The 27122-nt window shown below is 38.6% G+C and overlaps 1 long non-coding RNA gene across 1 annotated transcript in view; it reads left to right on the forward strand.

Moving 5' to 3' along the window:
* The window catches only part of LOC141513384 (uncharacterized), a 98607-nt gene that overhangs the window by 25225 nt on the left and 46260 nt on the right, over positions 1-27122 (forward strand). Inside the window, exon 2 of the long non-coding RNA XR_012475784.1 lies at positions 25268-25355. This is a non-coding gene — a long non-coding RNA (uncharacterized LOC141513384). The remainder of the gene's footprint in view (positions 1-25267; positions 25356-27122) is intronic.

A 27122-nucleotide genomic window follows, 5' to 3' on the forward strand; every position in this document is an offset into this window, starting at 1 on the left:
CGGGCAATCCAAGTCCTGGGCAGACAAACATAGATAAACAAGATAGAACTTGACCCCAAGGTTTTGATGACCTCAGCATTTTAATGGGGGTTGGACAAAATGCTCTCTATAGCCCCTTACCACTCTAAATCAAACCTTCCGAAATGAAGTAAAATTCTCCTTCCCAGGTATTCCATATATTATTACAAAATACTTGGCTCGAAAAACTCTTCCTGAGATGACATAAATTAAACTTTCTCACAGCATCCCTGAGGGTTAGGCACATAAAGAGAGTATTGAGAGTCATATTTTGCATGTGAGGAAACTGAATCTCATGATGGTAAAGTGACTTGCTCAGGGTCATATACATAGGTACCAAATGCTGGAGAAAGGATCTGAAAGAATTCTCCCCTCACTCCAAGCTCAGAACATTTTATATTATAATAGTCAGGTTAACCTAGTCATATTGCTCAATCCAACATATCATCCTGATGTTAAAGACTGTTCATAGTCAAGAAACCAGGGATTCTTAAACTCTTTTCTGTCATGGACCTCTTTGACAGGTTGATGAACCCTATAGGCCCCTTCTCAGAACTGTATTTTTAGATACATAAAATAATACATATATAAGCTTGCAAAGGGAAGCAATTCCATTGAAATACCATCATTTGTTAAATATATTTTTAATTATATTAAAATATATTTGTTATATATGTTAAGTATATTTTTAAAAATACACCCTACAAATTCAGGGACCCCAGCCTAAGAACTTCTGGTTTAAACGCTTATATTGGCAAGCCCTCCAAAGGGTCACAGGTGAACACTATTCTCCATCCTCCCCCCCACCCCTCTAAGGAAAAGCTGAGACCTGAAGTGTGTCAAGGTTCATTGGGGAGCAGATGGAGCCCAAGTGGGTCCTACCTCAGACTTCTCTCCTGGCAGCTTGTTTCAGTTTTTGGCTTCTTGCTCACACATTCCTATGAGCTTGCTGCCAGCTCGTTTCCCCAAAGGATTGCTCACTGGTGAGAAACTAGGGATTCTTCCTTATCTCACCAGAACAGGATGTGTCCTGTAAACTGTGTCCAAAAGGTTTCAAAGCCTCACAGATGATGAGCTAGCAAGTTTGGGCCAAAGGCAAAGCATTGGATCTGACTACAGTATTTTCTTCTGGCGCCCAATAAACACAGCAGTTACATTCCCCTTCCCCTTCCCTGTCCCCCCTGTTGGCATCTCAGCACGTCCCTGGCCTTTACTAGTTGGGATGTGGGTCCAAAGGGAGATCCCGAGCACTGAGCGGCCAAGGTGAAAGTGGGAAATGACACGGGTGAATTCCTGCCATGTGGGGAATGTTTCCGGCAATTCTCTCCCATCCTCTGTTTTTTATTTGTTGTCTAGAAATCAGCAATGGGAGAACTTTTATTGCTCTCTCCTTAGTATCTCTGAACTGGAGGGCCTTATTCAAGCTTTCAAGAGCATAGAGTGCCTTTGCTGGAAGGGATTTTCGATTGCAAACTACCAGAGCTACAAGAGAATAAAATGTCAGAACTAGAGGGCTCTTAGAACAGGCCTTCTTAACTTTTCCTAGGTCAAGAGCCCCTTTGGAAATCGGCAGAGACCTATAGACACCTTCTGGGAATTCTTCTTTTACATTCTTCAACAAAGGAAATGTTAAATTTCAAGTTATCCAAGTTCCCAGATTTCCCTGAAATCTCCCGATTGAAACTGGGCTACAGTTATGAATCCCTTCCATCGAATGTCAAAGCTGCTCTTTCCACTTTATCCTATTCATATCTTATTGCCCCATACTTGTTGGCATGTTTTCTCTACCATTAGATGAGGTCAGTGACTAGGTTTGCCCATTTTGTCTCTTTAGCATTTAGTACATTGTTAGACAGCTCATTAATGAATGTTTGAATGAATGATTGGTCCAGGATATCAGAACTGGGCGAAAACTAAAAAAAAAAAATAATCTAATCCAAGATCCCTTATTTTTACAGATAGTAGAAACTGAAGTCCAGAAAGGTTCCTTAATAGATCTGAAATTTCAAACAAGGGAAATGTTGCCTAAAACGAATCAGGAAACATTCAGGAGATCGGGGAGACCACGAGCTCCCAGGATGAAAAATTACTTCACTACTTGCCTCTCAGGGACCTAATTTCTGTACCTGGGTGTTAGACAAAGATTTCTTTCACTTCTAAAATTCTGTAGGAGTAAGAGTACCCACAATGGGGTTAGTAGGTATCTTTTTTCGGTTCTGAGAATTTATAAGGGTTTTCTCCAAGTTATTCCATTAATTCTTAGAAGGAAAAAGAATATGACCTTGGTGTTATGACTGGTACAGAGGCATGCTCCAGCATTTATCTGCTATGTAATCGTAAGCAAATCTCTTCCCTTCTCTGAGTTTCAGTTTTCCTATCTGTAAAATGGGTACGATGATATTTGCACAGCTTAGCTCATGGAGCTGTTGTGAGGTTGGAAAAATGGGAATGAGTTAAAAAGCATGGAAAGAATGTATATTACATTCCAGTTCTATAGGTATAATGCTATAGATATATGGGTGCCAAGAAAACTCTAAGAGAATAATTTTTTGTAAGGTAATGGGGTTAGTTGACTTGCCCAAGGTCACACAGCTAGATAATTATTAAGTGTCTGAGGCTGGATTTGAATTCAGGTCCTCCTCACTCCAGGGCCAGTATTCTATCTACTGCACCAGCTAGCTTCCCCAAGAGAATCATTTTTATCCTGTGTCCCTGGGAAAGAAGGACTCATTCCCCTCCAGTCACTGATAAGGAGTATGAAGATTCACAAGGGAAACTCCAACAAGGAAGTCATATTGCAACATCTCTGTACCAGTTACTGAATAGGCTTCCTACCAGCCTTTGGAACTTTTAATGAGTGGTTGGCAATATTTTAATGGATACTGTACAGGAAAATCTTTGTGGTGTTTGCTATGGCTGAGGACTTAGGATGCAATAAAACATGGTTGGCTAACCAAATGGTGGCATGGTGTGCTTTCCTTGGGGGAAAAATAAATAAATAAAAATTCAACTGGGCTTCCAGCAAGCAGTATCTGTGGTATGCTTGTGTTTGTGTATGGGTGAGGGTGGAGGAGTGTTGTTAGAAAGGTGTTAGTCTATCCCTTTCTCTAGCCCTCATCTTTTCTTCCCATTACTCTTTCCCAGGAAACTCATATTAGTTTTTCCCTCCCCCTTTTCTTCCTTCCTTCCTTTCTTTCCTTTCCTCTTTTCTTCTTTCATTCTTTCCCTCTCTCCTTTCTTCCTTCCCTTCTCCTTCCTTCTTTCCTTCCTTCCTTCCTTCCTTCCTTCCTTCCTTCCTTCCTTCTGTCCTTCCCTTCCTCTCTCCTTCCTTCCTTCCTTCCTTCCTTGCTTCTCTCCTTCCCTTCCTCCCTCCTTCCTTCCTTCCTTCCTTCCTTCATTCCTTCCTTCTTCCTTCCTTCCTTCCTTCATTCCTTCCTTCCTTCTCTCCTTCCTTCATTCCTTCCTTCTCCTCCTTCCTTCCTTCCTTCCTTCCTTCCTTCCTTCCTTCCTTCCTTCCTTCCTTCCTTCCTTCCTTCCTTCCTTCCTTCTCTCCTTCCTATTGAGGGACACAGAATTTGGTGGCCTTTCTTTTGCATGTTAAGCCACTTATTTTGCTTAGTTTTGCCCTTCTAGATCTAATACTAATTTAGTATGTTCAGGGCCCTTGAGTTCATCCATGTGGGTACAGCTATTCCTTCTACCCACACCAAATGCAATCACCCTATGACTTTTGCCACTGGTCTGCTACAGCTGATGTGATGGAACATTCCCTTAGTCACAGGCCCGTCCTTACATGATAGACTCACAGGTTGGAAAGTTCTTGAAGAACTTAAACTTGACTTGCTTTCCAGAGGAGGAAGCTGAGGTTTAGAAGGTGGAAATACTTTGCTCAAGATTAAAGGATGGGATTTAAACCCAAGCCTTCCTGATCCAAAACAGGCTGGCTAGAAGCAAAGGAAAAACTCAAACCCCATTTAAAAAAATAAATAACATTAATTTTATATTATTTTAAGTTTATAAAGGGTCTTACTGACATCTCATTTGTTCTCCACAATCAGGTATGAAGGATGGAAAGAAGCAGGCAAGCAAGCAAGGAAGGAAGGAAGGAAAGAAAATAGATGGAAGGGAGAGAGGAAGGAAAGAAGGAGGGAAAATTTTGGATAGAAAAAAGGAAGTGAGGAAAGAAGGGTGGAAGGAGGAAAGGGAGGAAGGGAGTGAGAAAAGATGAAGGAAAGAAGGGAGAGGAAAGGAAGGATGGAAAGAAAGATGGAAGGAAGGGAGGAAGGGAAGAAGGAAAGAAGAAGGAAGGCAAGAAAGAAGGAAAGCAAGAAGGATGGAAGAAAGGGTTGAAGGGAGGGAGGGAGGAAGGAAGGAAGGAAGGAGAGAAGGAAGAAAATAGTCATCCATTAAATGCTTTCTCTGTATCAGGCATGGTTCTAATAACTTTAGAAATATCTCATTTTATCCACACAACAACTTTAGGAGGGAGAGGCCATTATTTTCCCCATTTTACAGTTAAGGAGACTGAGGCAGACAAAGGTGAAATGACTTACCCGGATCCCACAGCTAGTTAGTGTCTGAGGCTGAATTTGAATCTGTGACTTGTGGATTCCCATTCCAGTGCTCTATACATTGCTTTGCCTAACTGACTGTGTAATTTCTACAACAAAGAAATAGTGGCTAGATTATTTCAGATAAAGATAGAATTGGGCCGCTAGGAGGCGCTATAGTACATAGAGTACCAGGCTTGGGGTCAGGAAGTCTCATCTCCCTGAGTTCAAATTCCACCTCAGATAGTGGACAGTGTGACTTTGGGCAAGTCACAACCCTGCTTGCCTCAGTTTCCTCATATGTAAAATGAACCAGAAAAGCAAATGGCAAACTGCTCCAGTATCCTTGCCAAGAAAACCCCAAATGGGGTCAGGAAGAATTGGACATAACTGAAACAACAAAAACAAATGATAGACTAAATCTATTTTATTTCAAATAAAGAAACTGAGGCTCAGAAAGTTTCAATGATTCAAGCACGGGCTCCTAGCTAGTCCGAGGTGGGATTCAAACTCAAGCCTTCTTGATTGAAATCAGCTATATCATATTTATTGCCTCTTAGTTTTCTTATAAGCCAAAATATTAGCATGTCTTTTGTTCTCTGTAAAACCCAATCAACTGAGTCCTAAAACCAGAGTGAATGAGCTTTTATTAGTTCTTTTTTCTTGAAAGCACAATTGTTTTTTGTTCTTTTTTCTTTCATAAGCTGATGGGTGTGCTGAGGCCAGGAAGGGCCAGTGGAAGTAGTAGGTGTTTATTTGGCACCTGGAGAATGGGTAAGATTGGCAGCCTCGCCCTTCTCCCTTGCCCCAAACACACAGTTAAAACACATGATCTGCTCTATGGATTAGCCTTTCCTGAACAAGGAGTAGAAAAGAAACTGGTTGGGGGTGGGGGAGGATGGGGAAGTCCTTCTTTGCTCCTCCCCCCCCCCAGTGGGGCTGCTCCTTTGGAGCACCCACCCGTGGAAGAAAGATATTCTTGGGTGTCATCCTCCCTTTGGGCTCTGACCCAGACCATTTGCCAGTGGGCACAGTGTGATTCACTGGGCACCAAGCCCACCTAAGTGCATGAAGGTCAAGGCTGGCCTGCTTTCAAGGCTCATTATCAGCTCTAATTGCCCCTTAGAATTTCACAAATCTGCCCAATGCAGGTGGATGACAATATGGAAAGGTCACACCTTAAGGCTTATTAACTCTAGGGTGTGAAAGGTAAGGCCATCTGCTCACCATTTGACAATTGAAGGGCTAATTATACCATTTGGCCTTGCCAGTTGCTGGGAGCTGCTGTTTTGAACTGGGGCAGCCCTAAAGTGAAAAAAAAAAAAGAAAAGAAAAAAGAAAAAAGTGCTAAACAGGCAAGTGGTTGAAACTAGTTTCTAGAACTTAGATACTAGCATCTGTTGCAATCTTTCTTTTTCTTCTTTCTCTTTCTTTCTTCCTCCCTCCCTTTTCTCTTTCTTCCTCCTTTTCCTTTCCTTTTCTTTTTTCTTTCTTTCTCCCTCCCTTTTCTTTCTTTTACTTTCTTCCCTCCCTTTTCTCTTTCTTTTTCTTTCTCCCTTTTCCTTTCTTCCTCCCACCCTCCCTTTTCTCTTCCTTTCTTCCTCCCTCCCTTTTCTCTTTCTTTCTCTCTTTTCCTTTCTTTCTTCCTCCCTCCCTTTTCTCTCTTTCTTCCTCTCTTTTCCTTTCTTTCTTCCTCCCTCCCTCCCTTTTCTCTTCCTTTCTTCCTCCCTTTTCTCTTCCTTTCTTCCTCCCTTTTCTCTTTCTTTCCTTCTTTGCTCTCTTTCTTTCTCTCCTTTCTTTCTTTCTCTCCTCTCTTTCTCTTTTCTTTCTCTCTCTTTCTTCCTTTTCCTTCCTTCTTTTTCTTTCTCCCTCCTCTTTCTTTCTTTCTTTCTCTTTCTTCTTTCTTTCTCCCTCCTTTTTCTTTCTTTCTTTTTTTAAGTTTTTTGCAAGGCAAATGGGGTTAAGCGGCCCAAGGCCACACAGCTAGGTAATTATTAAGTGTCTGAGGTCGGATTTGAACTCAGGTACTCCTGACTCCAGGGCTGGTGCTCTATCAACTGTGCAACCTAGCCGCCCCCTCTCCCTCCTTTTTCTTTCTTTTTCCCTCCCTTTTCTTTCTTTTTTCTTTTCCCTCCCTTTTTATTCTTTTTTCTTTCTCCCTCCCTTTTCATCCTTTTTTTCTCCCTCCCTTTTCTTTCTTTTTTCTTGCTGCCTTTTCTTTTTCTTTCTTCCTCCCTCCTTTCTTTCTCCTATCTTTCTTTCTCTTTTTCTTCTTCTCTTTCTCTTCCTTCCTTTCTTGCTCCCTTCCTCCTTTCCTTCTTCCTCCCTCCCTCCTTTCCTTCTTTCTTTCTTCCCCCTCCCCTCCCCTCCTGCCTTCCTTCCTTCCTTGTTTATAAATAAATTACACAGCTATTCATGGAAAGTTAGGACACCTGGTTCCTGCTTCTGGTCATCACTATTTCATTGTGAGACCTTGGACAATTTCATTTCTCAAGGCCTAAGGTTTCTATAAAATGAGAAGATCCAAGTAGATCATGTCTAAGATCCCTTTCAGCTTAGATAGACTTTATTCTAAAGGACTTTTCAGCCCTGATAATCTATATTCAAAGATACTTTGCTAGCCTACACTCCCAGATCTCTTCCAGGACCAGCATTCTCTGTTCCCAGTTCTAGCCCACACTCCAAGATCTTTTCCAGGCCTAACGTTCTATGTTCCCAGCTGTAGCCTAGACTCTAAGATCTTTCCCAGGCCTAACATTCTTTGTTCCCAACTCTAGCCTACACTCCAAGATCTCTTCCAGGCCTAACTTTCTCTTTTTCAAGCTCTGTCACTCTGTTCTGTGGTTTGCTCCCATCTCTGAGTCTCCATCTTTTGACCTGCTTAGAGATGCCCCAGTCACCAATAGCCATAACCAATAACACCTGCTCAGTGAACTCAGGGAACCCAAAGAAGGAATGGAGGCAGCTCAGTAAGACATTCCACTGGTACAATATGGAAGTGTTTAAGGAGGGCCAGCACCAGTCAGGGTAGCAGAGATCTGAACCTTTAAATTACCGCCATTCCCTGCCTGAGGGAAAAGTAAATAAACAATTCACAGCTGCATCACCTAAACACAGAAACACAGCTATCTCTTTGGGGCTGTGATTGCTGAACAAGTAATTAAGTGGGAAATGTGAGCCCTCAATGTCAGTGTGACATGATAAAGGTCTCGAGCTGTAAATTAACTGAACCCCAGAGAGACCCTGGGATTAACCCTTGCAGCCAGGAGAGGTGAGAGCAGTCTTATCAGCCCAAAGTGTCAGCTTCGTGGAAATGGGGATGCAATCTAGGTTGTGGACGCAACACTCTGAACTCACCAGGACTGTTTTTATCTGATTATTTAAAAGCTCTGGAATTTGGATGACTTCCCTGTGGAGGCCTTGTAAATACTCAAGGGAAAGGTAGACTGAGTAAGACCTGGACTGAGTGAAATTCCTTGGGCTTAGTACTTCTCTCAAGGAACCAATTAAACACCTATTTTGTTGTTGTTTTTAGAAATTGGTGGTGTTCAATAGAATACTAAGGATTGTTTTTCTAAATGGAAAAAAATGCTTAAAGGTTTGGTGAGGAACACGTGTGTAATGAGATAATAGGGCAAAGAACATCTGGTTGGAGCTTAGCCATTTTTGAGTTTCAATTTTGCTTTGGCTGGTTAGAGCTGTGTGACTTTGCACAAGTCACTTGCTTTTTCTGACTCTCAGATTTCCCATTTGTGAAAAAGTGATTATAGGAATACTTGCTCACATGTAAACAGGGCTCTTAGGTTTACAAAATATCTTATATGCATTTTCTTGATGGAGAGGCAGTGGGATGGTAGGGGTAATGGGTTTGGAGACAAAGGGTCTTGTAATAGATGACCTCGAAAAAGTCATTTTCCTCATTAATAAGATAAGAGGATTGGGTAATATTATATCTAAGGTTCATATTGCCCCCCCCCCCATCAGAGGAGTGAGGTTCAAATCTCATCTCTGAGGATTAACACCTTAGGCACTTCACCTAACCTACCTGGGCCTCAGTTTCCTCATTTATCAAATGAAAGGGTTAGACTGAATGGTCTCTAAGTAAGTTTTCTTTTGGCTCTTTATCTATGATCCTTCCACCTCTAAATCTACATCCCTGGATCCTTCCAACAACCTGATTAGGCAGGTTGTGTTTGTATTTTCACCCTCATTTTATAGATCAGGTAAAAGTTCTAAAAAGGGGTTTCCCCAGAGAAATAAATGCACTTAGCACTTTACCTATTTCATGGGCTATTATGAATTTCAAGTTAGAATATGGAAGTGCTCTATCTCACTAGAAATGGAAATTATTATTATTATTATTATTATTATTATTATTATTACTAATATTATCATCATCACCATCACAATAGACCTTAGAGAAAGAATGATAGCTTTTTCCTTTGGATAGATAGACTTTTCAGTAGGAGAGAGGGATTGAGAATAGAAAATATTAGCTTCATATGGCAAATCAAGGAACAGATTGGAAGATGCTTTAATGGGAATAAATTGAAGCTAAGAGGAGATCCACTATGTGGATATCATGGTGATCAAGAAAGAAGCACTTGAATAGGATTTAGGAGAGAGATTTTGGGCCCATTCTTGTTTCTAATTTACCATTTTGACTTGGGACAAATTGCCTTTTCCTTGGAGGCTGAGTTTTCTGTTCCATAAAATATGAAGGTTGGTAGATCAAGAATTTGTTGATTTTAGGGGGTTGGTAAACTTGGATGGGAAAACATTCATCTTCATTTTTACCAACCTCTAACTGAATTCAGTTATGGATACAAGCAACAAATTACCAAAGTATTAGATTTGCCTGGATTACCAAAGGGGTCCATTACAGGAAAAACATTAAGGACTCTTGGATTCTGTGTCCTCTAAGGACCCGTCTCACTAACATTTTGTATCTGGAGATCCTTTTTTGTTCCAGTGCTCTCCTATGAAGGTAATTCCTTATTATAAACTTCTTTATAGGACTGGGAAGGCAAACCCTCCCGGTGAGCACTGGTAAAGCCCATAGAAAGGGAGAGAGGGATCTTGGAGCAGTTGCTTCTCTGCAGGAACAAATGGTGAGCTTTTTAAGGTCCTAGGACATCACACCATGATTCTCCATTCTCTTCTAGCAGCTAGTGCCTGTTAATTAGATTGGTTTTTAATTCCTGAGATTTTGCTTCTCTTGGGATTTGCAAGGAGTTGATTTGGAATTTAGAGGAAAGCTTTGGAATGAACTATCTTTTTCCTAATAAATCCTCTAGAAACCCTTCTGACCAGGGTTCTTAAACTGGGGTCTGTGAAATATATTTGTGTATGTGTGTATATATACATATAATATATAAAGGGCATATATGTGAATAAATTATATATGCTTTACATAATTCTTTTATAAATTACACATGTCTATATGACATATAGATAGTACACACAATATTTGCATATATGATGTACAATAACATATAGTATAGAGAATAGTCATATAGTATATATGCACACATATATGTATATATTGTACTTTGTATACATAAAATGCATATATGTGTATATATTTTACTTTAATATAATTGGTTTTTTACAATCCAGTTTATTTTTTCATTTTAAAGATTTTATTTATTTTGAGTTTTACCATTTCCCCCTATTCTTGCTTCCCTCCCCCCTTCCACAGAAGGCATTGTGTTAGACTTTACATTGTTTCCATGGTATACAATGATCTCAGTTTAATGTGATGAGAGAGAAATCATATCCTTAAAGAAGAAAAATAAAGTATAAGAGATAGCAAGATTACATAATAAGATATGTTTTTCTTCTAAATTAAAGGTAATTGTCCTTGGTCTTTGTTCAAACTCCACAATTCTTTCTCTGTAATCCAGTTTATTTTATGCATTTAAACATGTTACTTTCAGAAGGGTTCCATAAATTTCATCAGACTGTCAAAAGGGTCCATGACATTTAAAAAGTTAAGAACTGCCCAATAGGGACATAACAAGAACAAGGGGGTCTCCCCAGGCTTCAAAGGGGAAGGTTGGGGGAAGGTTGCAAATGGCCAAGGTTAAAGTTTGGTGGAAAATAATCCCAGATTTAAAGAGGTACCTTATTGATTAAGTTGCCAACTCTGGAACTAGAGGAACCTCTTTGAAGTCTGCAAGAGGGAATCACCAGATTTCAGAATTTCATGGTTACTCAGAGGTAATGTGGTACAATTCTTTCATTTTATTAATGGGGAAGTTGAGACTCAGAGGGGAAAGGTCTTAGCTCAGACCACACAGAAAATTAATGACTGAGCCAGGGATTCATGCCCAGCTTTCCTGATGCCAGTCAATGCTCATTCTGCTTTATCTCGTTCTCCCCCTGGCAGTGGGAGCAAAGTGTTAAGCTCCTGATGGAAAATTCTAGGCTTAATGGAGCCTAGGCATAGGAGGGGGAGGGTGGAGTTTGGACCTCAGCTGGTATGCCCATCCCAGCTTCCAAACTCCTCACTCTCAGAGAAGGGCAAGCCCAAAGCATACAAGACCTGGAGCCCATTTATAAAGACTGAGTGAGAGTTTCCACAACTTTCCTTTTAATGGAAGAATTTGAACAAACTTACAGTTTTTCCTCAAGTTTAACTGAATTCTCTTGGAATTTAAGTAAATTTCCTCTTGCAGAAGAGACAAAAAAAGTTGAGTTTAGCAATGCCCTGGACTGTGATTAAACCATCTCTTAGACTTTTCTTTTCCAAGCTAAAGAAGTTAAATTCTCACCATAATTCTTCTTTCCCATTCTTGGAGCATGTTTTACTAGAAGGTTTTTTTTTTTATGTCAGTCCAAGACTATTGATTCAGGTAACTTTTTATCCTCAGGGTGGATGTCACACATTTTTGCTAGATTGCTGATCAAGATACTGAAGAACAATATTGGACACATTTCTGGGCAATTTTCATCTCTGTAATTTACACTGACATCAAAGGTAGATTATAGATATTATGTGGTGGGCAGAACCCTGTAATAATGATGATGATGATGATGATGATGATAATAATAATAATAATAATATCCATTTCTAGTGAGATAGAACACTTCCATACTCTAACTTGAAATTCATAATAGTCCCATGAAATAGGTAAAGTGTTAAGTAAATTTTATCCTCTGAGGAAACCCCTTTTTAGAATTTTTACCTCATCTATAAGATACCTTTCTACTGTCACTAACCATACAAACTCCTTTTTGATGAATATTTTTAAAAAATTAAAAGTACAATTTTTATTTAAAAAAGACAATATCAAACAGGATAGTGACGTCTCAAGATAATATCTGCCTGAGCCCTACTAGAAAAGATGAGAATAGCAAGATAAACACAAGACCCCAATGAGAGCATCAGAAGCTCTCTATTTTTTATGAACAGACAAATGATAAATCCAAAATATCAAAATATCCTTGAGAACTCAACTAATAAATGGTAATGGAATGATCATAGCATGACCATAGATCAAATGATTGTCCATAATTGCCTGAATACTTAACTGCAGCCTCAGTTTCCTCATCTGTAAAATGGAGATTTTAATAGCTCCTACCTCATAAGGATGTGAGAATCAAATGAAGTAATGTATGTAGAGTGTTTAGATAAATGTTGTTTATTATTCCATCATCATCCTCATTTCACCTTGGGTTTTTTTCAGGCAATATTTGGACTTCATGAATTTATTCACTCATTCTATCTGTTTATTTATCCACCTATTTTCTTTCTAATTTGTTCATTTATTAATCTTTTATCTGTTTCTTTGTTTCTTTGTATATTCATTCACATGTATATTTATTTATCCATCCATCCATTCATTAATCTATCTACTTATTTACCTTCCTTCCTTCCTTCCTCCCTCCCTTCCTTCCTCCCTTCCTGTCCCTTTCTTGAGAAAGATTCATAGCTTATAGACTTAGCCAGCTGCCTGTAGATTAGAGGTGAAAGTGACTTGCTCACAGTCCCATAGCCATTATTCTTCAGAGGACTTGAACTCAGACCATCTTAACTGTGAGACCAGCCCTCTCATCATTCATTGCTACATATTCCCTCCTTTATTCAAAACTTTATTATTCATCCTCTCAGGCTCATAACTTCAGTATCATCTTTGATTTTTTACATTCACTCCACAAATCCAAGTCTTGGTGTTCCTATCTTCATAAAGCCTCTACTGTGGGTCTCCTTTTCTCTTATCCAATAGCACCCACCCTGATTAACCCCCATCATCATATTAATAGAATTTTGTTTATTGGTCACCTTGCTCAAATCTCTCCCCACTGCAATCCTTCCTCGAGGTAATGCAATAGAGTGTTGGGCCTGGAATAAGGAAGACCTGAGTTCAAAGCTGGTTTCAGACAATGACTAGTTGTGTGACACTGTTTGCCTTAGTCTCCTCACCTGTAAAATGGAGATCATATTTGCATTCCCACTTAGGATTGTTTTGAGGATCAAATGAGATAACATGTGAAGTGCTTTGCAAATAATAAAACACTATAACAAATATTATTATTGTTGTTATTATTTCTTACTAATCGGCCTTAATGAACTTAACCAGTTAATTCCCCAGTTACAAGTCCAAATCAAAGGCTTTCTAGCTACCATTTCTTCCCAGAGTGTGTACTTTTCTTGAATACCCTTTGAGCAAAAGTTGTTGGCTTATGGGAACCAACGGTTGAATTTTTCGTGTGAGCATTTACACCTTGTAAATTGGCAAACTCTATAAATCAGGGTGTGATTTGCTCTTTTTTGTTGATTGTCTAGACTTAATAAAGTGATATGGATTAAACTTAAACATGTATCTGGTTTGTGTGTATTCACCATATAGATTCATCATATGTATGTAGAAACATACATTTATCTTTCTAATCTCTAGAGAGCAAAAGATATGCATATATGTATTTATGCATATATATCTACATACAGGTGGGCATAATATGTATATATAATTATATATATATTGTTATTTATGTTTTATTAATTGATATTTAAACAAATAAAACAGAAGAATAGCCTAATGTTTCCAAAACAAAGTCAGAGTGTTACTTAGATACTTAGTAAGAAAATACATTCATAAACATTCTCAAATCCTCTTTAAAAAAAGAAACTATCTAATAGTTTCAGGTTATATGAATAACATAGTATAACAATGTTTATAATACCATATAGTCTACTTAAAGATGCTTGCATGTTTGATAAGAAGCTATTGGAATAGGGGGTAGCTAGGTGGCGCAGTGGATAAAGCACTGGCTCTGGCAATCAGGAGGACTTGAGTTGTGTGACCTTGAATAAGTCCCTCAACCCCATTGCCTTGCAAATACTAAATTAAAAAAAAAAGAATCTATGGGGATATCAGAGCTTGCTCCAGGTTAATGAGTAAGCCTTTTGGCAAGGCCCCTGGAATTGTCTCCCCTGAGTGACCACCTACTCTGCCTAATTCAACAGGCCTGCTCAAGTGACATCAACCCGTGAAAACTGGAAACAGCTGATGCTGTAACCCATAGCTTCGCAGAGTAGAGGCTCTGGCTTGCAGGTGATGGAAGTGACATGATCAAGCTTGAAAGGGCCTGTTTACATCACTAGAGATAACCTGCTTCTATAAAAATAGCCAGGGCAGAGGGTCAACAAAGCTGTCAGCAGGGAGATCACTCACCTCCTGGCCTCTGTTCTAACAGTCCCATGCTGTCCCATATGTAGGGCCCAGGGAGGGGACACCCTGGTTGATCTTAAAAATGACCCAGGGCTTAAGTCAACATGACCACAGCAGGGCCTGCCTTCCTAGTATCTCCTGGTCAAGCTTTATAGCTTGATTATGTTCCAATGATATTTCCAGGTTAGCCCTGGCTAGAGTAATAAAAGGGACTTCAGGGGGAAAAAAAACACAACAGCTGTCCTTTTTTTTAAAGTAATTCATGACAGATCAGCATCTGTGGCACAGAGTGTCATTGTCCTCTTTGAATCCTCTGACAGGGAGCCAGGAGCAGAGAGCACCTGGGCAGAGCACAGGCTTCCCCAGGGGAGGGCTCTTGGCGACAGGAACGTATTGTTGGGAAGGTTACATTGGCTCGTTTACGCGTTCCTGGCAGCCCATCCATCAGCCGATTGTGGGAATCTTTCACAAAGTGAAGTCTGGGCCAAGATTTTCCCAGTCCTGGAGAGGCTGTTCACTTTCACAGGTCTCTTGGGTAAGGAAGGGGGTAATCCAGATGGGCAAGCTGCCCACACTCTACCAAAAGCAAGGGTGGGTTGTGATAGGAAGAAATTGCTTGAGTTTCCCATCCTGATTCTAGAACAGGAAATAGCTTCTTACTGGTGGACCTTTCCAAAAGATAAATTGTTCAGGCATATTGAGCTAACTTTGTCACTTAGACGATGAACATATAGGTTGAACAATGACAAGTTGGAGGTGTCAATGCTTATTCATGAAAGGATCTGGTTTTTCCAAGGGACCTTTCACCTAGATCAAGGGTTCCTCACTTGGATTCCATTGATCTTCAGAGGGTCCATGGATAGATTTCAGGGAAGAGGCATCTGTGAATGTGTATGGGGAAAAATTACATTTTTATTTTCACTAATCTCTAATTGAAATTTCATATTTTCTTATATTCTTTAGAAATATGACAGCTAGGTGGCACAGTGGATAGAGCATTGGCCCTGCAGTCAGGAGGACCTGAGTTCAAATATGGGTTCAGGCACTTACTAATTACCTAGCTGTGTGACCTTGGGCAAGCCACGTAACCCCATTGCCTTACAAAAAAAGAAAAAAATACAAAACATATAAAAATATGATACTGAGAAAGGGTTCATAGACTACCCTAGATTACCAAAGGGGTCCATGACAAAACAAAGAAAGATGATGAACAATTATCTAGATTGGAATATGGATTGTAATAATGTAAGAAAAATTGATAGGATAGAGTATGAAAGGAGCAGAGCAAGGAGTCAGTTGACATGACACTGAAGAAGATAAACTTTGAACTATGGGTAAAACCATTTAATCTTTGATCCCCACCTATAAAAATTTGGATAATAATCCTTGGACACTCTTCTTCCCAGGATTATTCTGAGGAAAGCACTTTGCAAAGTGCTAGATAAATGGGAGTTATTATTAAAAAGAAACCAACATTATTTGAGTACCCAGTGCAGTAGATGGTGAAGCTATGAAATCTGAATTACAGACTTGACTCTGCTTCCAGTCCTTATTTTTCTCAACTATTAAATGAAAGAGTTTCTATGGTGTTCCCTTAAGTCCTTTTAGAGTTAACATTCTGTGATATTTATGGATCCAAATTCTGTCCATCAATCATTGCCTTTGTCTTTCTGAAGATTTTATTTTGTAGGTATAGCAGGTTCTGTGATGTTATTGGATGGGCTCATCTATTATTCTCTCTCTCTCTCTCTTTCTCTCTCTCTCTCTCTCTCTCTCTCTCTCTATATATATATATATATATATATATAATAGCTTCATTCTTTATGGTCTTTTTTAGACTACTAGAATTTTCTTTTAAAATATTGAATTTCTTCAGAGAGAAGTTGGAAAGCATTAATTCCTTTATCAGGGAACACCTTAATTATTAGTTAACACCTTTATTATTAGTTAAGACTTTAGCAGGGATTAGCTAGCAGCCACAAGAGAGAAAGAATAAGGGGACAGATTAGATGGGATATAGAAGAGGTGATGACTGGGAAGAAAAAGCATGTTTTTAGCTAAGAGGAAAGAAAAACTTCCCCTTCTCAATTTTCCACTGGGTCTGAAGGTTTATAGCTGCTGAGGAATGTTTTGGTGCATACAAGACTTTTGTCTTATAATTAGGCAAATTCCTGATGCTCCAGATGGAGTGATAGCCTCTAAAGGGCAAGGTGAGACTCTTAGTTAAAGTCCCAAAGCATCTGGTGGGAGTGGGTTGGAGGGGAGGAGGAGGAGGAGGAGGAGAAGGAGATTTAAGCAGACCACCTTGTAGACTCTCCTGCTGTGATCCACATAAGAAGGGATGATCAATGTGTGCCTGGAGATCACAGATATGATTGTTGTATGTCCTTGCTTTTGTAGATTGAGCCTGAGACAGGACTTTTCAACCTTTTTTTCCTCTGTGTGTGTTGAATCCTTTTGATTAAGCCTGGTGAAGCTTATGGATCCCTTCTCAGAAAAGTGTTTTAAATGATAAAAATAAAATGACCTGGGTTACAAGGGAAAGAAATTCATTTGAAACATAATTATAGACATCAGGATAAGAACTGCTGGTGGATGATCAAGATAATCAAATGAATTATAAAACCTCCTAAAGAACCAGAAAAAAACCCACTCCCTAAAACAAAAACCAAACTCTCCCATACAGTTAAGTGAAAACAAAATAACAATTGAAATAAATTCCCATTTAATTCCAATTGTCTGGTGCATTTAGCAATTTAACAGGATTTCTACTCCTGATTTTGCCACCGATAGTATGACCTTTGACAAGTCATTTCCACTTGCTGGGTCTTGGTTTCCTCAGTTGTAAAATGGAGGATGAGGACAGATAGAGAAACTCTAAGGTCTCTTCTCCTTCTGTCATTCTGTGGCTTTGTTCACATAGTTAATTTATGATTGTTCAAAAAATTGACTCATGGCTGGCTTCAGAATGTTATCGACAATCAAAATATTTTTAGGAACCTTTGAATTGCACTGGAGTTAGGAATGCATAAGAATATGTATTTTAAATGTATTAATTTTGTGCTATGAAGAGACATTGGAACAGAACCTTAGTGGAAAAAGGTGAAATTTTTAAAAGGAAACTTATAAAGTTTTACTCTTCAAACCAAAAAAAAAAATCAACTCACAAAAGACACAGTCATATTTAATAATTTTCAAGGCTATCAAATGGCTGAAGAATAGATTTGTTACATTTTGTCTCAGAAAGGTAGACTAAAGAGAGTAGAGAAAAGGTCTTGGATTCAAATCATATCTCATTTCTTGTGTGTCCTTGAGAAAGTCACTTAATGTCTCTGGGCCCCTCCAGTGTCCACATCTATAATATGAGAGGATTGAATTATATGTCTTCTAAGATTACTCTCAACTTAGATAAACTAGAATGTTATAGCTAGCGGACATAAGATATACACACATATGTATATATACATATCGGTAATATATACATACATACATGCTATATATGGGAAAGAAAGGGAGAGAATTTTGACTCAACTTAAAAAAAACATTAGCCTTGACTCCTAAGGTCTTTTTTAACTCCTAGGTTAATGTCTATGAATGTGTTAGCATTGTTGTTATTTAGTCACTCAGTTGCGTCCTACTCTTCATGTATGCCATAGAACTCCTGTACTGTCCCTGGTGTTTTCTTGGTGAGGATACTAGAATAGCTTGCCATTTTCTTCTCTAGTGGATTAAGTCAAACAGAGATCAAGGGACTTGCCCAGGGTCACACTGCTAGCGAGCATCTGAGACCAGATTTGAACTCACATCTTTATGACTCAAGGCCCAGATCTATCAACTGAAGCCACCTAGCTGCCCCTGTATTATAGCATTTCTTGGCCAAATTGTTATTGGACTTAAATGAGTTTTTCGAAGCTGGGGAGGCAGAATTGTATAGTGGATAGATAATCAGCTTTGGATATACATTGGTGTGTGGGCCATTGTAAATCACTTAACCTCCTTCTTCATGCTCTTGAAGTCTCACCAAGACAAGGAAATGCTGCCTTACACTGGTAGAGGGACAGTTTCTTATCACTTCATTCTCTTCTGTTGAAGTGGTCCCATGTTTAAGGATTTCTAGGACAACAGAGTGCAATAGATAGAGTTCTGGACCTGAAGTCAGGAAGACTGAGTTGAAATCATGCTTCAAACATATACTAGCTGTGTGACCCTGGGCAAGTCATTTGACCCTATTTGCCTCCGTTTCCTCATATATAAAAAGAACTGGGGAAGGAAATAGCAAACCACTCCAGTATCTTTGCTAAGACAACCCCCAGATGGGGTTACACAGAGTTGAACCAGACTGAAATGACTCAACAACAAATCATGAAGCTGCATTCTAAAGTATCCAAACTAGTTCTTGCTTTCTCAGATTTTGAGATGATTTTGGATTTCAGAGCAGTCTGAAATACCTCAACAATCTTCATTATCATAGTATTTGGCAATCCAGATCATGGAACATACAGACATGCTGGTGAGTTCTCCCCACCTTCTTTTCCCCTAGTCAACCATTTTGACTGTTTTGAAAGATGGCTTTTTTATTACTTTGATGGACAAGAGGGCAGAGAAGGGGGAGGGAAGAATTTCATAGTTTATTTCAATTCTATTGACTCTATCCACTCAAAGATCAAATTGTCTGGTTCTCAGTCATTGCTTTTAATCTGATGCCCCTGTATTGCTCTTAGGGAGAAATTTTCTGGAAAAAAAGAAGAAATGTTTGCATTATGAGAGACATGGATATTCTCTTTCAAGGTGCTAAATTTGTGCTGAACTGGTTCAAAATACAACTGCATCTGGTTATGTCTGGTGTCTACTACTCAAAAAATGTCCTAAATTCCAGACAACCTCTTGGGTTTAGAAATAAAAGTCATTAATCCTGCATTTGAATTTAATATATGAAACTGTATCCTAATCTCTCTCTCTTTTTTGTCTTCCACATGAATTAATTTTGCAAAAGTTGGACAGAAACAAGATTTTAAAAAAAATTTTCCAAGTGAATATTTTTAACAGAAAGGTATATAATAAAACAAGGTTTGACCTTTATGTTTACAGTCTTTCACCTGGTCTTGGAAAAGGAAGCAGAACTTTCAAGAGAAGTCTCATTCTTATTACTATCCACCCCAACCCTATTCTCTTTGCCCTTCAAAAAGAAAGGCATATTGTTCCAAAGGTTGCTTGGATGCTTATTAAATGTATTCTTTGTTTTAACTGATGTAGTATTTTTTGATTAACTGATAAATATTTTGATTGAATGTTTGGGAATCAAAATCACTGGAGAGAGATGACTTAATATTTGCTTATAGCCTGAACCAGCTTTTACCATTAATATTATTCTGGAAGAGCTGAGATATAACTACATACAGATACTCATACACATCATATACACATAAGTACATATAGTTTGGCCAGAACTTAAACATTGTATATGTAGTTATTTAGAATTTTAGCAGATTGATAGTCATTTTTTCCCCAGGAATTCTGGGCTGCCTAGCATTTCAGAAATATTTGAATGATTTTTAGAATGTAAGCTTCTTATGAGTAGAAATTTTCATAATTTTTATTTGAACTTCTAGCATCTAGCAAGGGCAGCCTGAAGAAGAGACAAAAAGTCCATGGTAGGTGTATCAAAACAACCCAAAACCTCAACCACCGACTCCTTCAAATCTGGAGAGAGAGAGATGGTCTAAGAAAAGCAGTGCTTAGACCTTTTGCTCTGCTTCCAATTGGTTTACAGCAACCATCATTGTAGCAATCAACTTTTCTTGAGATGGTGATTCCATCCCCACTAATACCTCCACCATCTCCAACTAACTGCCATTTAATGGACAGATGCTATAGTTCCCCTTCTTTCTTAGCCAACTGAATAATAAAGTTCTTGCTACCCAAGTCCTTGGCATTGTCAAATGGTTTAACTTCAGGAATTGATATTGTTTTTAGCATTGGAGAACTAACAAGAGAGAAAATACCTTACCAACTTGCAATAAAATCATGCTACATTGATCATCTTTCTTTTTGAATGTAAGGTGTTTGAAAGTGAGGGCTATTTAGCTTTTTTATATGTCCCAGTGCTTTGAACCCATATTTAATAAATTATTTTTCATTCATTCATTGTTTTCTTGTTGTTGAGTCATTTTAGTCATGTCCAACTCTTCATAACCCCATTTGGGTTTTTCTTGGAAAAGATATTAGAGTGGTTTGTTATTTCCCTTTCCATCTCATTTTACAGATGAGAAAACTGAGGCAAACAGGATAAAATGACTTGCTCAGGATCACACAGTCAGTAGTTATCTGAGATTGGATTTGAACTCCACAAGATTAGTCTTCCTAACTTCAGACTCAATGCACTATCCACTAAACCACCTAGATACCCATTCATTCATAGTAGGCACTTGATCATTGACCTGGAGATTAGAAAATCCATGAGAGTACAGATTTTTGAGTCCCTTTTCCCATGCAGCACACATACTTAATGACTTGAGAAATCTCTTAAAGAATGAGATATTGAATTGTCTAGTGAAAGGAGCACTAAGTCGGGTCAGCAAGCACAAATTATAAAGAACATAAGATATGGATTCTAAGGACCTAATATTTTTTGGGCAGTGATGATAGTAGGTAGTGACCCTGCTCATTTGCAAATTAAAGGCATTGACTAATAATATCTAAGGACTCTCCATACTCTAGAATTTCCAGAATTCTGGGATTTGAGAGTCAGTTTTTCTCAGGAATATCTTCAGGAGACCTCTGATTCAGGGACCCCAGATGGAAAGGATGAGGGTAGCAATAGAATCAAACCCCAAGACTGGTATCATGGAAACAGTCTGCTTGTTTGAAGACAAAATAGCCATTTTAGGCTCAAACAGTAACTAGCATGTTGTTGGCCAATGCTGGTTTCATGAAGATTGTAGTGCATTTGCAGAGCTGAAGGGCGTTTGTCTAAATGTGGTTTGGAGAGAAAAAAAACAATCCCTGATCCTGGATTTGTTTGGTGCATTGATATCTACAGGGTCAGGAGGTCAAAGTTTTCAGAGGAGGAAAAAGTATAATGCCCCAAATGTCAAATTGACCTCCTTAGAACCTGGACTTGACCTTTAAATAGGCCACCACCCTTGTGAGATTTCCAGCAAACTGTCTTAATTCATAATCAGCAACTCATTGAGTTTCTATTTTTACTTTTTTTATATTAGAGACTTTGAAATGGAATTTCACAAGGAGACAGAGGCCAAAACACAAATTTGTCATATGGGAGCTCTTTTGAAGACAGAATATTAATTGAGTTCAATTCAACAAACATTTTAAAAGAATTTAAGTTGTTATTATTAGAATTTGTCTTTGATATGATCTTCAATTTATGATATCTCCCTCCTCTATCAATGAATTGATTCTTATTTAAAAGAATAAAAAGGGGGTAGGAAAAAGGGAGGGAAGAAGTCCAGCTAAACTTCCCAACACATCTACTGAATTTTAATGAGTATGTAGAATTCCACAATCATTGTCTCTCACCTCTTTAAGGAAAAACTGGAAGTACATTTTTTTTATCTCTGTTCTGAGGTCAGGCTTTGACATTGGTCAATTCAGCTTGGGGTTATTTTATTTTGTCTTTTCCATTTATTTTACTGAGTATAATGTTTTCCAGGTCTGACTTTGCATCAATGTAACATTCAAAGAATTTATTATTATAGCGTGCAATGGGTTGAAGGTTAAGTTATATAACATTGATAAGATAGAATTCCTGCTGCCATGGTACTGAATAATAGAGTGTGAGAATTAGATATAATAACAGATTGAGAAAATGCAAAATGAAAGATATTAAATGACACATGTAAGCTAATAAAGCTTACAACTGCACTAAGACTTTTAGAATATCCTGCATAATTGAGATTTGGGAAAAGTGTTATTTGGGATGGGGGTGATGGGGAATCAAAAACAATTTGAGGTCTCAGGGAAAGCTTGATTAAGGAAATAAAAGATGTCTTGTTACCTGTGTGGTTTGGGGCACTTGAGGTGGGGGGGGGCCCAAAAACTCTCACCTAAAAAAGAAAGCTTAGAGAGGGGATATATTTTGATTAAACTAACACAGCTGAAAAACAACTCTTTGATTTAGAATTTGATAATTGGGCTGAAATTTTTCCTTTATCAAGATATGAGATTGTCTGCGGAAATAAGTATGTCATAGAGGAATGTTTGAAAAAATAAGCTGATTTTAAATTTCCTTCAAAGTACTTTGAAAATATGGAGGTATATGGTAGTGCTGGGCTGTGACCTGGGCACAAGAAAGAGATTTAATAGCAGGATGTTCTCAGAGTCAGGAAGACCTAGGTTCAAATCATATCTGACAATGTTGGTTGTTTAAATCTGGCCCCTGTAATTTTTTTTTTTTTAGGTTTTTCAAGGCAATGGGGTTAAGTGGCTTGCCCAAGGCCACATGGCTAGATAATTATTAAGTGTCTGAGACCGGATTTGAACCCAGGTACTCCTGACTCCAAGGCCGGTGCTCTATTCACTGCACCACCTAGCCGCCCCTGGCCCCTTTAATTTTTAAAGCAAGTGTTAATCCATATTTGTGTAGGGAATTTTCTCATCAGTAATTCCCTATATTACTTAAACAATAAGCCCAGAATTTCCTTCCCTTCAAATCATATTATACATAGATATTCTAGTCAGACGAAATCTTTTTTTATAAACCCTGTTTTCCAGGGCATTAGATAGCCCACTCAGCCTTGAATCATATGCAGATTTAAAGCTGTCATTTATTTTTTATCTAAGTCACTACTTAAATTGCTAAATGGCCTGAGGCCGAGGACAGATGACTAGACTATTTCCCTGAACATCACCTTCCAAGATGAGCTCCAATCATTCAAGATGACAATTTGAGTTTGCCCAGTCAACCAAATATTGCCTTATTATAATGTCACCTATCTTATAGCTTTTCCTATTTTTCTCAAGATAAGCATTATTTGCTTTGCTTAAAAACTTGAAATTTGGGTAAGTTATGCATAGTGTCCTCCTAATTTACCAATCTGGTAATCCTGATTCACTACTTCTTCTCTTCCTCTTCCTCCTCCTCCTCCTCCTCCTTGGTTTTGCAAGGGAGTGGGGTTAAGTGACTTGCCCAAGGTCACGCAGCTAGGTAATTATTATGTGTCTCAGAGCAGATTTGAGCTCAGGTCCTCCTGATCCCAGCGCCAGTGGTCTATTCACTGCATCACCTAACTGCCCCAATCCACTGCTTCTAATGTTTAGCACAATATCTAGTACATAGTAGGTGCTTAATAAATATTTATTGATTGGCTTACTGATATATCTGGTCCACTTCCTTTCTGGATCACATATACTTTATGCTCTGTCTTGTAACTATTCCTCTTGAGGGGCAGCTAGGTGGCGCAATGGATAGAGCACCAGTCCTGTAGTCAGGAGGACCTGAATTCAAATTTGGTCTCAGATATATAACAATTACCTAGCCGTGTGACCTTGCGCAAGTCTCTTAACCTTAATGCTTTGCAAAACACTAAAACAAAACAAAAAACCCTATTCTTTTTGATACTACATTACAGCCTACTCTTGCTTCTCCATTGCCTTTTGGGTGATCTACAACTAATTGTTCTGAGGCTGCTTTTAAGGACTCTTGACTCTACTGTGGAATACTAGCAAGTGTTGCCTGAACCAGGTCAAATTTCATTGGGAAATATATAACGAAATAAAAAATACAATAAAACAGATAAAATTACATTTTAAAACTAACTCAGTTTGGACCTTCGGGGACCCTCATCTACAAAGTAGTAGACCCCACTTGTATTTGAGTTTGATACTACTGCTCTACTCCACTGTAAATGGCATCATCTCCCTGATATCATGGTCTTCTTCGAGGATGAAGGACAGAGAGGCAACTAGGTGGCACAGAAGATAGAGCACTGGCTCTGGAGTCAGGAGGATCTGAGTTCAAATCCAGAATAAGACACTTAATAATTACCTAACTGTGTGACCTTGGGCAAGTCACTTAACCCCATTACCTTGCCAATAAAAACCAAAAAATAAGAGAATGAAGGACAAACATCATTGTAATAAAAAATAATTATGTTAAAAATGTGAGTAAGGACAAGATCTCCAAAGAAATAGAGTTAGTTCTCCCCTTCTTTAATCTGGATCTATTTAATTGTCCACCCACAGTGCCAGATATATCTATCTATTTCTATCTCTGTATATATTTATATCATTATATCTAATAGAAAATATGAGTGGACAGTATATAGCTTGACATATATATTATATATACATACATATATATGTATATATAATATCAGGGTATATACATAGACATAGATTATCTTGCCCCTTGTTATTGAAGAAGACCAAAATGACATCACTATGCTTGACAGAAATCATAGTGTGCTCAACTGTGACTGCTTGGACCAATATGAGCCTGGAATTATCTTCCACATGTCAGGCAGAAACAGTCCATGTGAATACCTGGAATGTTTACTCTAACTTACATATGTCATGTTTACTTTGAGTTGCTTCAATTCTGCCTTCCTAAGAGAGGCCAGCTGATGAGGGCATACCATGCTGGGTTGTCCTGTGCCAGTGACACCCCTGCTGTAGAATCAATTCTAAAATTCTTCAGAGAGACCTTCTGATTATCCTTGTATTGCTTCTTCTGAACTCCTTGTGAGCATTTGCCTATGTGAGTATTCTAACAATGGGTATTCTAACAATGTGCCCAGCCCATGTAGTTGTACTCTCTGTAGTAATATTGGAATTCTGGGCAGTTTAGCTCAAGAAAGGCCCTTGGTATCTGGCATCGCCTTCTGCCAGGTGATCTTCAGAATCCTCCTAAGACAGTTTTAAATGGAGGTGATTCAGTTTCCTGACATAGTACTGGTAGACTGTCCAGGTTTCACAGGCATATAGCAATGAGATCAGCACAATGGCCCTGTAGACCTAAGTTTGGTGGTCAGTCTAATACCTCTTCTCTCCCACACTTTCTTTCAGAGCCTCCCAAATACTGAGCTAGCTCTGACAATATGTGTGTGTCAACCTCTTTGTCAATATGTACTTTCTTGGAAAGGACACTGCCAAGGTAAGTAAATAAGTCCACAGTACTCAGAACTTTTCCATTTGCTGTAATTGGTGGTTCCACATATGGATGATGAAGTACTGGCTGATGGAGCCCCTGTATTTTCTTGGTGTTAATTGTTAGACCAAAGCTAGCATAAGCAGCAGAGAATCAGTCCACACTTTGTAGTATCACAGCTTTAAAGGTTGCATTGAGTGCACAATCATTTGCAACAGGAGATCATGCACCAACACTCCCTTCACTTTAGTATTAGCTTGTAGCCTTTTCAAGCTGAATAATTTACCATCAGTTTTATAGCTAATCTTGAAGCTATGTTCATCCTTGGTGAATGTATTTGCTAAATGGCTGAAAAACATCACGCTAAAAAGTATAAGAGCAAGGATACATCCTTATTTCTCCCGATTGGTGGTTGGGAAATCTCAAGAGCATCACCCACTATCCAGATCCCAAGCAATCCTGACACCATGAAATTGATATACAATTCTGATGAACTTCTCTGAGCAACCTAATTTTGACATAATTTTCTATAAATCCTCATGACTAACAGTTCAAAGGCCTTGGTCAGATCTACAAATGTTGTATCTAGATCTCTGTTCTGCTCCTGGCATTTTTCCTGGAGTTGTCAGGCACAAACACTGTATCTACTGTTCCTTGACATTTTCTGAAGCTACAGAGTGATGACCTTCTTTCAGGTGAAGGATCAGTCTTTATTATAATTTTATAGTCTATTTGATGCCAATGTTTGCTATGAGGGAGCATCCAGGAAGTTTTATTTCATTTAGATAAATGGAATGATGAGAAGGTCATGAGATACATAAGCCTAGAGTAATAAGTGATCATTGCTGTTGCTGTTTCTAACTCTATTTGGAATTTTTTCTTCCTGCCATGCCTGTAGACAGAGCCCGCTCTAGCATTAAAGTCACACAAAATTACAAGAATTTTACCAGCAATGACTAAAAGAGAAACATTCCTATGATTGTCACAAGACAATCTATTCCCTTTGCCTTTATAGAGATGGACAATGGAGGCATTGGGAGATAACCTCCTCATGGCATATAATCTGGAACATTTTAGTCTACTTTTGGATGAGCAATGGACCACTCACCTTGTAAATCTCAGCTGTAATAGAATCAGCACCAGGTGCTTTGCCACTTGAAAGGAGCCTAATGGTATTCATAAACCTCTTCTTCAGTTGGAACCTCAGCTAGGAACTGAATGACTTCAACTTGAGGTAAATGATCAATGACTTCTGCACTGATTGATGATGGTCTGATACTCAGCCCATCTCTCTAGGATCATGTCCCTATTGTTAATCAATGTGGTTCAATTATCACTGAATAGTTGAGATGCACCATATGTCTTTGACACATAAATAGCCTTCAGGACATCATGAAGCACTTTGGATTGTTATATCTGCTTAAAAATGAATTTCATCTTCCTTCTTACTGAGGCAAGAATCCTGTATCTCTCTAAGCTTCATTTGTATTTTACTTTTGATGGAATTAATGTTGTCTTCTTAGAAATGGATGCACTATTCTGTTGGTAAACCCTATGGAGTTCTTGTTTTTCATTTATCAGCACCTGTATTTCCCCATCATTTTCATCAAACCAGTCTTGGTGTTTGTGAGTGTTCTGACCCAGTTGAGCAAATACAGTGCTGTACACCAGATTTCTGAAAGCTGCCCACTCTTTTTCTGCTCTGTTGTTGCCAACTGTGTATATTGGCTCAATTTTCCCTCCAAACTGTTCCTGCTCAGAAAGACACTAATC

The sequence above is a fragment of the Macrotis lagotis genome, chromosome 1, assembly GCF_037893015.1.
Source record: "Macrotis lagotis isolate mMagLag1 chromosome 1, bilby.v1.9.chrom.fasta, whole genome shotgun sequence".
In the NCBI taxonomy this organism is placed as follows: Eukaryota; Metazoa; Chordata; class Mammalia; order Peramelemorphia; family Peramelidae; genus Macrotis; species Macrotis lagotis.